Source organism: Betta splendens, chromosome 24 (assembly GCF_900634795.4).
Source record: "Betta splendens chromosome 24, fBetSpl5.4, whole genome shotgun sequence".
Lineage (NCBI taxonomy): Eukaryota > Metazoa > Chordata > Actinopteri > Anabantiformes > Osphronemidae > Betta > Betta splendens.
Window position 1 is genome coordinate 9275506 of NC_040901.2, and position 18686 is coordinate 9294191.

Below are 18686 nucleotides of genomic sequence, written 5' to 3' on the forward strand. Positions count from 1 at the left end.
TTCAGTAACTCTCCAGCCTTAAAGGCGACAAACCGGGGGGGGGGGTTAATAATGAAAGGAAGGATAATAAAAAAAGATGGGGAAATAGTTGGAGACAGAAATGTACAATAAAAAAAATCTGAAGACAAACAAGAAAAAGGACAAGAAGCAATAAAATGAGAGATATCTGGAGTCAAAGAAGGCAGCAGAAGAGCAGAGGAAGGAGCGAGAGCAATTACTGCCGGAATGAAGTGTATTTCAATAAAATTGTGCTAGTCGATTCCACCAGCACATCTGCTACTAGTGCCGTTCCCTCTGAATACCAATGATTCTTCATACGTGGAATTCACGATCTATACAGACAAGGACAATAGCCTTAGATATTTCTCCAGAGCTTGAAGGTGTGCGGAGGCTAATTGGCGCCTGGCAACATCAGGCCGTCTGATAAACTAATAGAACAGAGGGCAAAATAAGAACCATTCGATGCCACAATGGCTCTGACATGCATTTACAGTAGTACAAACAAAAGATGGTGTATCATTATTTTGGCAGGATGATACGTGACCTGTTCTGGACCTACAGTACCTGCGCTGCCTAAACATGGAGGCGCGCAACAGGCCTCTTCCCCACATGTGTTCCTGTCCCCACAAAGACAACAGATGGCCTTCTAGCCTGCCTGGGTATGACGTCAGGAAGACACAAGCAGGACCAGGCCAAGCAGAGGGCCCTCCCATGGAGGCTCACCAGGGGCTATGGCCACAGGCTGTAGACAGACCAGTCTACGAGGGCACAGGGTGACAGAGCAAAGGTCAAAGACATTCCACCAATCATCAATATAAATCAGTATGATCTGAATAACTGTACTGCTTTTTAACTCCTTTCACCCTGATGTGGTCAGCACTCTAAGTAGAGTTTTGTTTTAATGTTAACTGAAGGTGCACTGCTATCAACAAGCTGACCTGGGGAAATATTATGCCTTATATTTTCTACTACTCAACATTTGCTCCCTGCTTTTCCGGTACGTGGCATTTCCCCGAGGCCTACAATAAGTACATTAACACTAATGAAGGGTTATTGATCAAAGTGGATCCACCTTTACACCAACATCAGCAGGAAGGTTGGATGGAAAAGTCCCCATAGCTCTCCAGAGGAAAGACCCAGGCATTGGCTTGCGTCTGCATGATGAATTGGTAGCTCAGATTAGGGACTTCTCTGCTCAAGTTAATGCAGTGAATACTGGAAAATGCAGTCTTTGCACAAAAATGTCATAAAAAGTTAAGCTGTAGGTGAATCTGGCTGGTCAGGTGGTTCAAGTATGGAATTTCTCCTTTCTGTCATTAAAGATATACTTGCAACACCCATGGAGCAGACGCTCAGTCCAAGCTGTTTCCACACAGTTCAGAAGTGTCCACGTGCAGCACAGCACAGCTCAATAAATGGATGTGAGCTGAATATATGTGAACTATAAACATGGTCTGGTGAGAAATAGACCAGAAAAATTCAACTGTCCAGGCCCATTCTCACTGTGGTTCAAAACACAATGACATGGACAGGAAATTGAAAATGTAATAACATATTTTGGGTCATATTTTCAGCAATTTATCATTTTCTGACAGTAAGCTCTGCTACTGTGAATTGCAATGCGCCGAATAAAAAGCATTGCATTGAACTCAAAAAAATGAAAATAAATGCCTGCTTGAAATGGGAAAAAAAAAAAAAATCTGTTTTCATCTGGGAGAATAACGCACCTGAAACAAGCAGTTCCCCTTTCACCGAGGCAAAAAAGGTAGAATTAGGTAAATCATACACTTGCGTGAGTTTTTCCATAACTTGCATAGGTGCCCACCCATTTAAAAAGGAGAGGTACAGTAGAGAGAGGACCTTAGAACAATGACATGATGAAGACTAAACTATAATAAAAGCAGACGGCATTACTGACATGCTGATGTTACACAAACATGGAGAGTATCTGGTCTTGCCTCCAGTTTTCTATTAGAAAACGGAGTCATTCTGATTTGTGGCTTGGCCATTGACGGGCTCCTGGCTGAACCCTCACACCCCGTCTGCTTTAGTCAGCATCGCTTCCAGAGCACGTCTCCCAGTCACGCACCAGCAGCCCCCGACTGGAGCGACTGGTAAATAAATAGGCGCAGCTCGTTGTCTCGTCTCCCCGGCTAAAGACTGAAACACACAAACCCCTGATTGCTCAAGAGGGAGAAAATAGTAGGAGAGCAAATTAAAAGCCCTGGCAGTTAGTTGCTGCCAAACCAGCAGTGCAGTGTTTTTGCTTCCCTGGACACATTCCTCAGACGGAGCACCCTATTATTATTAGAAGAGCGTACGTGTGCCTGCGCGTGAATGTGGTACAGAGCATGCTGCGTATATTCACCCGTGTGTCGAGTATCTACTGTACTGTCTCTGCCACGATAACCTACTTTACGTGGCCTTCAGCTGCCATGCTTGACTTGGCTTATTAGAAAATACGTGATTAGACATGTGTGGTTGATTAGAGAAGAACAATGTTTCGACAAACTGAACTGCTAGACGCTTGTTTTAAGAGTTACCTAGAAAAACACCTCTCAGATGACGAACAGAAATGATTGAAGATTACTCTCAGCGATTTGAAGTCGTCTCTGCTAAAACTTTGGTTGTACAGAGACTTCATCTGTGCAGGGATGCAAGAAATCACACTGCATCTGAGTTAAACGTTTGGCTTTAAACATGAACCGTACATTTATTATTTCTTATCTCATCATAACTGTGGTAAACAAATATCCAGATATTAGCATTGACTTTAATAGAAGCCACATCACCACAGAATCAAATGAGGCCTTATTCCCTGGCATGTGTATTGTATGTACTGTGAGCGGGTGAGTTTACCATCAGACCAGCACAAACAAAGCAAACACCTCCCACCTCCTCCACTGCCTTGCTAAAGGAGACAGAGACCACACGGCTGGCTGCGCCATCGCGCCGCTGCCTCCGCTGTGTATTTACCACTCGGAGACAAATTGTTTCCTGGCAGCGTGGCCCTTTAATGAGCCCTGGGGGGTCTGAAGCAACCACATTTATCAGCACAGCTCTATTTAAATGCTCCGATCTCCCTCTGTACACTAAACACGGAGCATTCACAAAGACAAAACACACATTGCAGACAGGAACCAAAAGGAGGGACGCCGGCCGTCAAAGTGACAGGTGGTGTCACACTTTTTTCTTCTGCCCTGATTGGTCAAAAGCGCTGGATAGCAACTGTGCAAACACTGCAGTGTTTCTGCGAGTACAGGTACAAAGACAAGTGGGTGAGGCTTTATATAAACATGACCGGGTAAAAATTAACCTTTGCCTTTAAAGCTACTGCTTCCTTAATGGTGTTCATCACTGGACTGTACTGTGCAAACAAAACTATTCGCTTTCAGTTAAGAACAACAGCATCTGGGTTAAAGCTGAAGATTTGAAAGTAACCAGGAGGGAAAGAGAAAGAAATATGGACAGCATCTGTAATAATGCTAGATACCGTCAGGTCAGGGACCACATGCATTTGGTTTTGCTTGCTCTGACAGCTACACATACTTATTGTAACATGTGTAACATGTTTCTTCATTCAGCAGTTTTTGATTCAGGAAAAAATTCATTAAACTCTATGAAACGAAAAACAGATGTTAAAATTTTTTAGCTCGGAAAATGATTCGTAAAAGTCAAGACACATTCATTTTAGTTCTGCACGCAAATAAAAAAAGATAAGAAATAAGGTCTTCTCATTTAAAAAACAGTTTTAATCTTTTTTGCAAGGTAAACGAGGTAAAGGAGATAGGATTGATCAATTATTGGAACTGTTTACAGCCTGACCTTTCATTAGTGCTGTCCACCAGCTCCTTTTATTGCCAGTACCTTAGTGCAGGCTGTCAAATTAATCCCATCACAGAGGCTAATGGCCATCATCCACATGTGCATGAGAAAACAAATACAGCCAGTAAAACACATTTCACCACGTCTAGTCTGTGACCACGTGTCTATTTCTTTATTATTCAGCCATAATTTCCTGCTTCTGTGGCATTAGTGCACGTGTAGTTTCACGCGGTGCATTTGCGAACTACGATTCAAGATTCAGGCACAGCCGTTTTATTAGCAGCATCACTTGCCATAAAATTTGTTGCAATTACGAAAACAAGGACTCAGGGTGACCGAAATCTCCTGAATGCGATGTGACAGCCCCAACCGAAACATGTGGCATCTAGTCCTCTAAGCATAATGCGGTTAGGCTAAAGTAAAAGACTGGCAGACTGTGCATGGCACAACAATGAGTTTACATATCAAGTGATTAAGATCCCTGAGGTAGTGCTTTATCTTTATTCTCCTGTGTGATTTCCCACAGTGGAAGGTTATGATCAAACATAGACACAACTTCATCTTCATTATCTAATCACACTGATCAATCACAGATCCCTGTGTCTCTATTTTACCAATTTTAATGTTATCTGCCAGAACCATGTAATATTTGAGGCCCAAGGTCTGGAGGACAGAAGGGAAGGAGTTAGCTTCCCTTCTGTCCTCACACCCCACCATGAGTCATGAGACGTTAAGTCTAACACTGACTGAGCTGAGAACGGACTTGACGCCAGAACAGCAAAGGGTGCAGCACTAAAAGTTTACAGTTTACAACAGTCGTCCCACACAATCGTCAACTGAAGATCTGTGTATTCTCACACTGATGAGCTGCGGCTCAGTTGGGCCAACTGTTCTGGTGCAGCAGGTTGAGCCTCAGCAAAGCTGCCTCAGAGAGTGCTACCGCTGACCACCAGCTGGATTAAAGGGTTAGCCAATTAGCATTAAGAGGACGGGTCAGACTATAGTGTCAATCACAGTCTCTCTGAGAAGCTGCTAATCCACCACCAAGTCAATCTCCATCGTTACCCTGAAAGCTACGGTGGTCACGGGGAGAGAGTGGCGACAAGCCTCGTCTTCCTATACGTTTATTTTATGTAAAAGGCATGCAACAAATTCCATTACATCACAACTGGAGACACAGTGAAGAAGTGAAATGCTTCTATAAGGGAGACAAACACTCCGCCCACTGTGGTTTTAATCACACCAGGGATTAGGAAGAGCAGTGTCACAGTCACATTTTCTATTTCTAACAAAGGCTGGTGCCCACACAGCAACACGCTGCAGCACATTATGGTTCTGCAAAGACACCGCTCTGATGAGAAAACACGCAGCTTGTTTCCCCTGCATTAGAAAAACCAACTGTGGTGCGTCAGCCTGCTTTCGGTTTAATCTTGAGAAAGTCTTATCCAGTCAGACAAGATGCTCACAGCAGGATGCAGACTAATATGATGTCTGTGTGAGCTCCATGTATAGAATACAGGCTCCCTCTTTGCTTATCTGTCGAATAGATCATTTTTGCTTGCTAATACATGTATGTGTGAACACTTCCTGCAAGGGTTTTTATCATAGTGGAAAAAGGCTAAATCTCCATGGAAACTCTGCCAATGTCACCTCTGTGTTCAGTGAATCCATATTTATCTGATCAGTTCACTCACTGAAGATGCACGTCCATTTGAACTTATGACCTACAGTACAGGGACAGGAGGAAAATACAAAAAAAAAATGCTGCTCAAATTGAGTTCACTCAGTTGCTGCCTCGTGAGTATTTTAGTTCAAATTAAAATGCTACTCTACTGTAGAAGGAAATATATGTTTTTCATCTAATTTATTATTACAGTGCCCAAGTATTCTCCACAGCATTCTCACTCCCAGCAGCCGCAGGCACTGTTTTTAGCTTTTCAAGTGGAAGTGTTGTCAGGAAACAGTAAAGATGGCCATTTTTGGTTGTGAGGCTTTCAGTCTAATACAGGCAGTCATGTGGAAGGCGCAGGGACACTCAGACACCTCCTACTATCGAAGAACAGGCACACACACCTTGCATGCATGTAGGCACACAAGCTGGTGAGCTCTGCAGAACTGAGAAATCAACGGCTAATGGTGTTTACATGAGTAATGTGCAATTCAATATTGCTTTTTGTTTTAGCATTTCCACTGATTTCCTCACGGGCGAGGCTGTCTGTGTTTGCAGAGGCTGTTCCGTCAGTCAAAGCTTCTTTACTTTTGCATGTTTGAATGTGGATACATAGACGAAGTATTGGCAGACGGGGGTTATCATTTCATTGCTTTGCCTGAATGCAATAAACGCTTCATCTTGTATTACCTTCGTGTTTTGATTTGATTTTCCTTTCCAGTCCCGTTTCTTCTGCCTCCTGACTCGTCTGTTGAGAGAAATATAAATCCCAGTCTTATCAGTGAAATGAGAAGTTAGAGAGGTTTCACATCAGACAGTGCATAAAAAAAGGCAGACAAGGCAAAAATTTGGAATTGAAAATGTATTATTTAAATAAAATGAAAGAGAGACAGTGAAAGAGGACAGCAACTAGTGAATCTAAGCGTAGACGTGTGAAACAATGAATACTAATAATATAATAGGTGTTAAAATTAAAAAAAAACTAAAATGTTTCTGTTGATCTTTTCTCAGATAAAAACAACTCTTCAGCTTATTTGAAATTCTTCATTTAGCATGAGTTAAAGACCAGATGGGGGATATATCCTCCGCACATCTAGCACAGCAGCAAACCTACTGATGGTTCTATAAATCCTGCTTCTGTCTGCGCTGCGCTAAATGTGCCATCCAACGCCTAAGCCCCCAGTGCTAATGGTACGCACTGAGCTGTCAGATTAATGCTCATTTAGTCCCAGCAGGGTCTTCAATTACCAATGATTAAAGCCCTTTTTGGTGTTTGGTTTTTAGGAGAAACAGGATCAGTCTAGATTAAGATGAGTCCACAGAAGGATGGAGCAAGACACTGAGAACTCTGGTGGACGTCACCTTCTACTTACAGGGATAGAGGAGATGGTCCATGAGGTCTGTATTCAGGTTAATCTGCAGAGCTCAGCTGTTTGTTAGTCCAAATAACTTATTTTAATTTATTTTCCAACCAGTGGGGTGCTGAAGAATGCACTGTTACCACTAGGGCAAAAGCTACAGCACACGCAAGCTAAAAATCTACTGTCCAGTATCTGCGTTGGGGTGAACAAAATAACAGAAACACAGCACTCATTTAACAGCACCATTAATGATATTCTCTACAACGGTCTAATGGTCTAGAGTGCAATACTGTAGCTCAGTCAGGGTTTTTTAGCCTTATATGGGACGTTCAACCTCAAGCAGCGTGACCTGTACAAGCTGAGGACAGAGGACTGTACCATCAGAGGCGGATATTCCAGTCGTACACACAGTGGATAAAGCAGGACACAGTGACGATTAGCACACAGACGCCGTTTAATTTCATTTGTCAACCAGAGAAAAAACAGAGCCAGCCATTATCCCAGGAGTCTGGGTTTATTTTCCTGTGTCAGTCTGCATCCATATGCTTTACACACACACACACACACACACACACACACACACACACACACACACACACACACACACACACACACACACACACACACACACACACACACACACACACACACACACACACACACACACACACACACACACACACACACACACACACACACACACACACACACACACACACACACACACACACACACACACACACACACACACACACACACACACACACACAAAATTATTCTAGTATCTGCATTATTCAGAATTTGCAATACTTCTGTATTAAGTAAGTATCTCTGTCTGAAAATAACCAGGATTAAAACAGAGATTGTTTAAATCCTAGTGGAAGGAAATTCTGTTTTTATTGCCGATAACCACAACAGTCAGTTATTTTAGTGATTCACATGTACAACTGTTTCCTTACAGACGGCCTGCTGTGTAAGCATTTACTGTACTGCAAACACAATTACCAAACACATGGAAGCCAAGCTGTGATCATTCTACGCCACGTTATTCTACCATTCAAAATAAATGCAGACGGGTTGAGAATTGAGCACATACTGTAAATGTACAGTAGGGGCAGTTTGCTGGATGAACGGTGCCTGTTACATTTTCCTCCTCAGTCCCATCTTGGTCTTACACACACACATACCACCAGCCTGCTGTTTATCTGTGTGTGACTGTGTGTAGAGGATTTAAGTGGGCACGAATGATCATGTCCATGGGAGCACTGGAGAGAAAAATAGGATGTTTGTGCCACACACATCTTCTGCCTTACTCCTCGCACCCCTTCCCGTCCTCTCTGAAATAGGCCCACTAAGCTTGGCTGCTTGAGTTAAGCTCCTTTTTAGACTGCTGGTGACACAGTTGACCCAGGTCCGCTCACACATGACGCTCAACCTCACCAAGGTGGGGAGGTGGTTCTAGCACTCAGTATTGCCAGGTAAATTATCTGTAATTTGACTTGTAAATAAGATGTCTATTGGTGTAAATGAAGACAAATGCTGCACGTTATTAAGGCAAAATGTGGACCATAAATCAACATTAAGAAGCGTTAGTCTCTCCACAGTTTGGCATTTGTGTTAGTGTGCACTTCGGTGGTGGTGTCAGTGGTTACAGTCGCCCTTCACCCACCACTCTGGCTTCTGAGGCTTTTCTAATTACTCTGGAAAATGATAGAACGCGCATCCATCTGAATGCGTCACAGACTGTGCCACTACCAGATGCTGAGACATACATCACTCTAATGGCTCTAATATGTGCTTCCACATTGGCTTCATGGATCAGCAGTGCTGTCTTTGGGAAGGAAAGAAAGAAAAAAAGAAAAAAAAAAAATCAATGCAAGAACAGCATGCTGGGACAGAGAGAGTTACATTCAATAAGTAGCCCATTGACTGCGTTATCTTTTTGCTACCAGTGGTGAATGTGGTAATTGGGCAATTAAGGTAACATTAAAGGCCTGGGATAGACACAGAAAGGGAATTACAGAAAAAAATAAAAAATGTGGGTGAAATCATACATATCATGAGACACATTGTGATGTTTTATAATGTGTTTAATCCTAGTTTGTCGTGTAAAGCACATTAGTTCACTAAAGTGATTGTGGATTGTGGTCAGCTTAAATGGAAAGTGGCCTTGCACCGAAGACGACCTTAGGAAATATTCCTTTTTTCCCCCCATTACATCTTCCTGTCTCTTATCCAGATGCCCTTTGATAAAGCAGCTGTACAGCTCGTGTCATTGGTCTTCATTTGAGGCAATGAAATGGTCTGAAAAATCACAAAGCGTGGATTCTCAAAAGGCACGCACCACTGCAGAGCAGAAGACTCTGCCGCACTGCTAGTCTGACCGTGCCGAAAAAAATAAACGCCTGCTGCGTGTTTTTGCTACCTTATCACACTAATACAGCTGCTGGTGCTCAAAAAGGCTCTGCTGCCTTCCTCTGTGTGCATGGTGGGTTAAAGCATTTCACTGAGCAGGACCAATAGAAAGAGAAAGTCAGGAAATAAGAGGGAGTAGACAAAGGCTAAGACTATTAAAACTAAGCTCCCACTATGTGATGCACTTTTCCCCCATATGCAGTATAGTTCACTTTCATCTTTAACATTTACTGAATGTTTATTTTGAAAATATTTGTATAGTTTCTTCCTAAAAGATGATGTTTGAGGTCTGTGGGTGAGCATGTATTATTCTGGTTTCTTATTTCTGCCCCGCCTCTATTCACCAACCTCTACAGCCAATGTTAAGATTATTTAATGTTTTGACACAGATGCAGCACAGAGCTGATGAGTGGTGGGAGACTCATCCAAGCATACTTATTAAAACGCCTGTTATGGTAACCATGCTACATTTGGGCCTTGGGAGTAAATAAAACGGGACTCATGGGAGGACAAATGGCTGAGACATGTAAACACACGCACAACGTGAGACGTGGATTTGCTGAAGAATTGCACACTTGCTTGTGCACACATACTGTACCACCACCAGCAATTTTAGTGCACTGAAGTCATGCCGATGAATTGTCAGACCTTTAGGAGTGACAACCTCCATCCCAGTAGAAGATGGAAATCATGCTGACAGCCAATGTCATCTCCCACAAAAGAAGTCTAAACAGTTTGACCTAATCTTTGACCACAGTATCTGCACCTTATAACAACAAGCTGCATACTTGGCATACATTCCTTTAATCAAATACAAGTTCTTATTTTCACTGATAACCGTTGCTGACTCACACACACACACACACACACACACACACACACACACACACACACACACACACACACACACACACACACACACACACACACACACACACACACACACACACACACACACACACACACACACACACACACACACACACACACACACACACACACACACACACACACACACACACACACACACACACACACACACACACACACACACACACACACACACACACACACACACACACACACACACACACACACACACACACGCTTTCTGAACCTAGCATCAAACAGCTTCCTATTAACATGCTGTGGAACATTTAAAACATGTTTTGGAATCCACAGGGCATCCATTACAGTATTTGCTGGTCAAAACAGGATGAGCAGGGTTTTTTTCCCCTATGATCCTCCTCCTATAATTGTGACAATTCAAACACGTATCCATGTCTGGGAATGTCCCAAACTCTCAAATCAGCAAACAAACAGCACCCACATAGGGCAAAGAGGAGGAACAGAGCCTGCAGGACACTGGGCAGCATAATGCGTCAACAGACTATGCTAAGGTTTTTTCTAGGCCTGGAATACTCAAGCTACAGCACATACAGTACCTACAAACAATGTCCTAAAGTCCAGACAGCGATAACAAGGTCACTCCAGTCCCACAGCCACCACCTCCTGCACAAATCTTGTGATGCTGCTGCTTGTTCCTGAAGGCCTCTCTTTTAAGGGGCTTTGGTTTAACCTCCAAATAGACAACGGAGCTATTAGTGGCTAAGAGCTGCAATCTGAAACCCAATGAAACAACAGAGCAGTGACATTAAAGGAATACTTGACCGCTGAAAAGCAGATTGTGTAATAAAAAAAATGGACATCTTATTAGCAAAAATGTGCAAAAACGCTTAACACTGCATGGCCATAGAAAATAGGGAAAAGTGGCAGTATTGTGTGTTGTGGCTAAAAATAGTCATATCAGAATAAACTGCGCTCTGAAGAACCTCTTCTTACACTACAGGGCGTGTGCGTACACAGAGCGTCCTCCAGTTGACAGACTAGTGTTGCCAGATATTTTGGGGTCTGTACAATCTAGCGATCAAGCTTAAACAATAAGAAGTCGAATACGTATATTACATACTCAGCTGTTGGCTGTTTTTTCTGATTTCTTTTTGGATAAAGTTGCAGATTCTACTTCTCTATTGACAGAGGAGCACTCACAACTAAACTGACGACTTTATGTGGAGAAATAAATGATAATCTCTCTCCAGAGAAAATATGGAGCAATACAAGTGTCCCTTCACTCTTGATACTCAGCATGTTTTTGCTCGACCCCCATTGAAAATTGGTCAAGTGTTCCTTTAACTGTAGGTTTACTGGGGGCAGAAACGTTCACTCACGCTAGTGTAGCTATGTTATTTCACATTGCGTCTTTACACATTCTAAGCTCCAAAGTGCAGATTTTGACTCAAACATCACACACCACAGCAAATCAAGCTGGAATGTAAATCGGATCTGGCTCCCATGTAAACACAAAGTACGCAAAACAAAGACCCAAAGTGGCAACAACGAAATACTTTCTGGCTTGCGGTCAAGATTTTGCACAAAAGAATTTTTCTTGAAAAAGGTATTTTATAAACACAGTACCCATGTTGTGTAGTATGTTAACAGATCATCTTACTTTCATCAGAATGTTAGATGCTACGGCTTTTGTTAAAGGAAATACGGCTAAATCAAAGTTATGCGAATGTTATGGAGCTACAGACGTCTCCTTTTCCTATTGTGATCCAAGAACATTCTGTTCCAATATAGATTCCTTTGAATAGTAAGTGCTGCCGGGAGCTACAGCTTCAGAGTCAAGTTAAGCTGAACTTCAACATCTGCCTGAGACCGAGCCTGGTTCTTTGTGTGGGGAAGCAACATTAAAAGCTTTGGACAAGTAGAGGTCAGGGAGAGAGGTCATCTGGGTAATGTTTTTAGGATGTGAGTGGAGAGGCAGGCCCAAAGTCCTGACCCCAAATATCTCCACTGTCGTACAAACCCCACAGTCAACAAACACGTCGCCTTGAGTCTCTGCAGAGTCACTCGCAGTTCAAGGTTCTGAGCAATGTTTAGTTTCAAGGAAGATAAAAAGTTCTCGTAGAGTTTGGAATAAATATAATGTTTTCCTTGGAAATTTACCAAAATCTGGCACAAAGTCGGAGGAAATGCACGAAGGCTCTGAGTCACAAATGCTTGATGACAAGTGAGCTTGTAGCAGAATGAAAGGGGAAAAAAGAAGAGTACCATAATGAAAACAAACCCTTGGAGACAGTCCTCGGAGAAATGAAGCCATTAAAGTGACAGCAAACCGAAAATATAGGAGGACACACAGTGTGTCAACGTTCGTCTCACTATAATTACTATTTATACTGAAAGACAAAAGGATTGTCTGCTTACAGGTAGACACAAAATAACAGAAGAGTACAACTATTAAATCACAGATTGCGTGATCTTGATTCAGCTGAAAATACTCTAAGCATCCAGACTATTAATCAAACTATTAAGTTTTGTCATGACTAAACCCTGCCTGCCTGGTGTTGTTATTTTGGCATTAAGAAGGTGAGCTCAGTGTCACTCAGTGTATGCAGATAGCTGAAAGCAGCTGTGTGTGGTCTGGGAGATTTATGTTAATGTTTATAGGTTATGGCCCTGTAAAAAAGGGGGTGGTCCGTGACCATGTTGAGCCCATGAGACCAATTCAAAACATTCACATTGAAAAAGTACACATCATATATTCAAATTCTGTTTAATTTAAATGCACAAACAGGTTGATTTGAAATCTGCTGAACACGTGCCAGATCTCAGGAAGTATTAACATGGCAACTGCCCCTCTGCTCCTCATTATTCAGTTCTACAAATGACGAGAAAAAAGGCTGCCTGTTAGCGTCTGTGCGTTACTGCAGAACCAAGAGAGGAGGGGACTAAGTAATGGTGGCTGACCTGATCCAAGGTCTGTTCCGGCCTAATTAAAACCTGCACTCATTCACTGGCTCCCAGAAGGGCTCTACAGAAAGAATCAGACGGATGCCTAATTCAAATGAATGGAGGAATTAAACACAGTAAAGAGGCCACAGTCTCTCTCAATTGAAGAGGAAAAGGCAGCTCAATTAAAAGTGACATCACCTACTGTACATACAGTAAACAGCCTTCTCAGCTAAAAGAACATCCGGAATTGGACGTCTTGTAAAACAAGGTAGTGGTTTACTATACTGTACAGTTATACCTTTGCTGCACTGAACTGGAATGCTGTAGGTAATTGTTATGCGCCCATGCGACTTCGCCAGATGAGAGCAGCTGAGGCCGTTGAGCTCTGGTTATTTGACCTTAACAGTCACTGGCAACTGTAATGTCCTCAGGCTACGTGTGCGAGAGAGAGAGTAGAGCCATATACAGTAGGGACATCCAGGCCATGTGTGTGGGCTATAAATACACTGGCCTTGTTGGTGTGTGACTAATGTCAGGTTAGTGAACAGACAAACTCCAAATGAATGAGAGAAGCTTTATGATGTGCTGGATGCACTGAGATTGTGAGATAAAGAAAATGGATGTGTTGTGTTGGATGGCTGAGCATTTTGGCTCCGGAGCCTCAAAGCGCCAGCTGATAGCGTCTCAGTGAACAGGGCTGACTACATATGCAAGCATACAGTACAGTCTGCTGCAAGATATGTGGCTGTTTCTAGCATTAACAGACTAGAATCCTCATACAACAATTCTCTTTAGAGCTGAATCTACAGCAGTATGTTTCCCCGGCCAGGTTGGCAACTGATGTCCACTTAACACAAACATCAGAAGGTTCTCACTATTTTCCCCTCCTCACACCCTTTGTCCTCTCAAGATGACATTTCATATCACAGCTCATCATGTCATCCTGCTCCACAAGAGCTTTCTCAAGCTATTTAACCTGGACGACACAGAGAAGAAAGTGTTTACTGTGCACACGGCTTTGTGCCCTCTAGGTCACCCATAAAACCTGTAAGATGCCCTTTCTCTGGTCCCACACCCCCCACCACCATTCTCTCACAGTCCATTTTAACTTTACTTTCTCCTCTCTTGTAACACCCACCATCATCTTCTCAAACTCTCCTTATGCCACTCAACCAAACAGTTGTTACGTCGTCTGGCATCCTTGAAATCCACCAGTCAGGGAGATTTTCACCCTAAGGTGCAGACAGGTTGTGATTTTGATGGCAGCACAGTTGGTGCCAACTTTTGCAAAGTGGACTAAGGGGTGAGGATGTCAGAGACATACCATTAGTGTGTCCATGCTCTGCACAGCAGGTTTAGACAAACACCTACCGTATGTTTAAGTTTGAAAATTTACAAAAAGCTTTTACACCGAACCATGTTGTCTCCCAATATTACAGACACCATGAAAAGTAATTAACACTTACTGTATAATAAGAAAACTAAAATTATATATAGCATCAACGTGCATTACTGTATGGCCCTCACATATCAACTCTGTAACCAAAACTCACCTCTGAAAGGCTCATAATCTCTTTAAGTAAAAAGGTTCTGTTTTATTCTACAATGAGCTGTTTAAATCCTATTAATTGGTTCTGATTGATATTATTCTATTGAGTATTATAATAAATGGGCAAATGCACCCACTGTTGAGAAGCATATGTCAATATAAACTTGCACCAACATTGTTCTTCATCAACAGAATGCATAAATTAACATAAAAATGGATGGACCATCCAACAATGGGGCCCAATTGTTTACTATACACATCTTAAGCCATGGACAAGGAATAAATTGCAGCAGAATACCTAAAAGCCAATTAGGGGATTACAATGTGGCATGTCTTGCAGCATCCTATTCTTATCACCATTGTCCAGGATGGTTGATCTAAATATGTTGCTCCTGAAAGGTTGGCAATACAGAAAACAACAGTAAACACGTTGACTTTAAGACCAGTATCTGCAAGTGCTGCACAGCTTAGCTTTTTCCTGTTAGGCACTACACACAAACTGACAACCCTGCAGCCAAGACTGATTCTCGACCACATGTCAATTCTATCTTCCTGCTAGGAGTTTAATTCAGGACACTACAATGTTAGGCTCAACTTCTAGGGCTAGAGACTGCAGGGTCCTAAAACCTGGACTCAATTTGCTTCAGTCTGGCCACAAAAAGCCCTTCAACGTCAACGTCCCTACCAAGCCTCATGCATACTTGAAGGGTTTAATTTTGGCAGACTGCTTACATATCAAGCACAGGCCTGACATCTGGGACAGCAAATTCTAATGAAAATAAACAGTGGGCCTGGTGATGTGGCGAGATGGGATCTGCTGACTGGAGAAATGCAGCTTTTGTGGTTGTATCATGGCCCATAAAGTTGTATGGGGATTGGATCTATATCTCAATTATGTTGTTAACATTGGGCTATTTGAAATAGCCTGAGGATACAACAATCACTGGGTCCTGGCTCCATTCAGATTCATTACCTAATGGAACCACAAAGAAGAGCAGTCTAAAAAAAGTGTTTCATGAGAGACGTTTTTTGTGGCACATTTGGTTTGGGTAAAAATGAAAAGGAACTGTGCGTATTAACAGAATGTTATCCTGCGTCCTCTCAGCTTTAATCTAAAACAAGAGAGTTAAGGGCGGAAACTATAGGTTCAGACTAGAAGCGGCAAAGCTATGCATCAATCACACGCTATAGACACAAGGTACCTTACACTAACTTCAAAGAACTTGTTTTCAAGCATTAACATGTTATAGCAAAAAGGCTGCGTAGCATTTAGCAGCACCTTGTTAGCCAACAAAAGGCTACAATATGAACTAATGATATGACTTATAATTAAGTGCTACACTGAGGTAATGCTCAGCATAACCTTGTAAACATTCGTTTGAAAAGCGGCATGACCTTAATTGCATTTTTCCTTATTTCCCTTAATTAGCCGAATCCTCTCTGTTCATACTGAGAATCCATCTGCACAAATTACAGCAAGTATAAACAAGCTGCAAGAAGGAAAATTTAACTATCTACCCCAGTTGCCTCCTCATCACTGACTACTCCCATTTCCTATTCTCATAAATGTTTCCTAAATGGATCATGCAAATCAGTCTGAATAAGCAGGGGGGATCATGATGATGTATTATCCATCTGTGGCATTGCACATCCCTGATACCGCGTCTCTAATTGATGATCACCGTCATTGTACTGCATCTAAAAATGAGGTTCAGTGTTGGCTCCAGCTGCATAAATTAAGCTGCGTGCTGTTACCTAATTGCTTTGATTAGCTTGAGCTCTGCGGCGAAGTATTGAGGCTCATCAGCGTAGCAAAGCTTTAGGTGTAAATGGACACACACAGATGCAAGTCAATAGTTAAATATCATGGTGGGAATTCAGTAGCGAATAAAAGTTTATAGTGGAACACCACACACACACACTAGATGAAGTCCTGAGCAACTGAATTTAAAAAATAGGGCATATACCTGTAGAGGATGAGTGGAGGCCTGGGGATCAAAGAACTGTATGCATGGACAAATAATTTACATTTGTTTATTTCTCTGATGTATGAGGTGCTGTAGCTGGCATCTGGGCATGCTAATGGCACTGCATTTGGTCTTCAGAGACAAGTAATTGGATACCTGAGGTGTAGCTCCTTACTCTACCTGACAGGAAACAGGAAGGATACCTGAGGAATTGCAGTTGCCGGTTGAACAGATGGTAATCACATTAAATAATAAATAGTCTTAAATAATAAACACACAAGGTTCCTACCTTTGAAATACTTGGAGTAATTAGGTTTGCACTTATAAATTACCATCCAAAACAAAAGATATACAGCATGAACCTCAATCTGGTGTCATCTGAAAGCTGAGTAAGTGAATAATTTGTCACACAAAAAGCAGACGCAGCAATACTATGACTGGCCTGTGTGTCTGCATCTCTATCCAAGCCCCTGTTAATGCATGACTCTTATCAATGGTGTGAATTCATGCATAGCTAAGGTAATTGATTCAGTGTCTGTCCTGTGGTGCAGGCATCAGTAAGTGCTGATAAAACACTAAAAGCAGTTAGCTGCATTTATTTTGTGTTCCAGTGGCACACAAAGGAAAGACAAGCCATCTCCATAATGCCTGACACAAGTTGAACCACAATAACCATCCATGGGGTTGGAGTTGTCCAGTTAGCAGAACCCAAGGTAACACGTAGTAGAGGTTCTGCAGTTAACAAGAGCTGGTTTAAGAGGAAAGGTTCACAGCAGGTCAAACAACCACACGTTAAGGGTCCCATCAGGTCACATAGGTGTGACACAAGCCAATTAAAATCAGGTGTTAAATCAACTGAAGGCACACGACATAAATAAATAACACCTACTGCTGTAACTAAGGCCAGGTCAAGGCCAGTGCAGTAGAGATCTACTTGTTCAAATCCTTACACCTGATGATGGTCTGGTTTTAATAGACTATGAATGGTAAGCAGGTTTATACACAACACCTACTGTAAAAACTGAAGCCTAAAATTCTAACCGGTCCACCAGGGAGTATTACATCCTATATACACAGATAATCATGCAGACCAGACATGAAAAAAAAGCATAAATGCTTGATACAGTATATTCGTTTCCATGGTAACAAACTACTGCAGAGTCAATACGAGTCAGAGCCAAGGCTAAATGAGGCTTTGGCCCGGCTTTTGGAGAACAGCAAATGTATATCAAGGACAGTAACCGCTTTGGATAAAATGTGACTGATTGGCTCACGAGGGGATCGCTGTGTTACATTGCATGCAACGAGAACAACTGCTAAGACATTTGTGCAGCAAATCCACCATGAACGATTCATTTACGGCGCACAGTGTTATCAATAAGCAACATGCTCCTGCCTGCTCTGTCACAGGAGGACACAAAACCAGCTGGATGACTGAGAATCCTCACCGACAAGAAGCTTTTGTGCTTCATGAACGATCGCCACCGACGAAGACGCTCGCCCGTTGTAGGACGCTGGCCAGACATGCGTGTTTGTGTGTGCATGCGCATGTTATTCACTCTCGATTAAATTCAACTAGAGCCGTGACAGAGCGGGCAGAGTATCTAGTTGCTGCAAACATCAGCAGTAGGTCAAGGCAGCACGTGTAGGCGACAGCCTACTCACCACCCTGTACACAAGCACAATCAATACAGATCAGATCAGCAAAAAACTGTTTGCCTAAACAGTGTCAATTTAAATGTATTATTTTCTAATGATATCGACCAGAGCTAGAGGAAGATGTTCATGCATAAATCTACTGTAATAACCAAGCATCCACTTCATACAGAAACAGGTTAACAATGATTAAGCAAGGGTGATTTTAGTATTATTATTTTTTAAAAATCACATTTTATAGCTGCCTGAACCATTGCTGCTCCTTTCTCCAAAAGGAAAAGCCAAATTGCTGGCTGTCAGACCTTCAGCACAACAATGACAACTCACACTGTGGGATTAGAGCTGTAGTGCTGGTTGAAGCGAATTAGCCTCTTGCTTCAGTTAAACAAAGTAATGCCATTTTCCTGGTTTTATGGTGTTGCTCCGTAGACATTGAAGCCTAAAGGTCA

The 18686-nt window shown here is 42.3% G+C and overlaps 1 protein-coding gene across 2 annotated transcripts in view; it reads right to left on the minus strand.

The window, feature by feature from the left end:
• sash1a (SAM and SH3 domain containing 1a) overlaps positions 1-18686 on the minus strand; it is a 141375-nt gene that overhangs the window by 115596 nt on the left and 7093 nt on the right. The window contains exon 3 of one of the 2 annotated variants that reach the window (XM_029140540.3): positions 6185-6242. The exons of the other annotated variant lie outside the window; for it this stretch is intronic. The gene's annotated coding sequence lies outside the window, so the exon portion shown is untranslated. The remainder of the gene's footprint in view (positions 1-6184; positions 6243-18686) is intronic. 2 annotated transcript variants of the gene reach the window in all.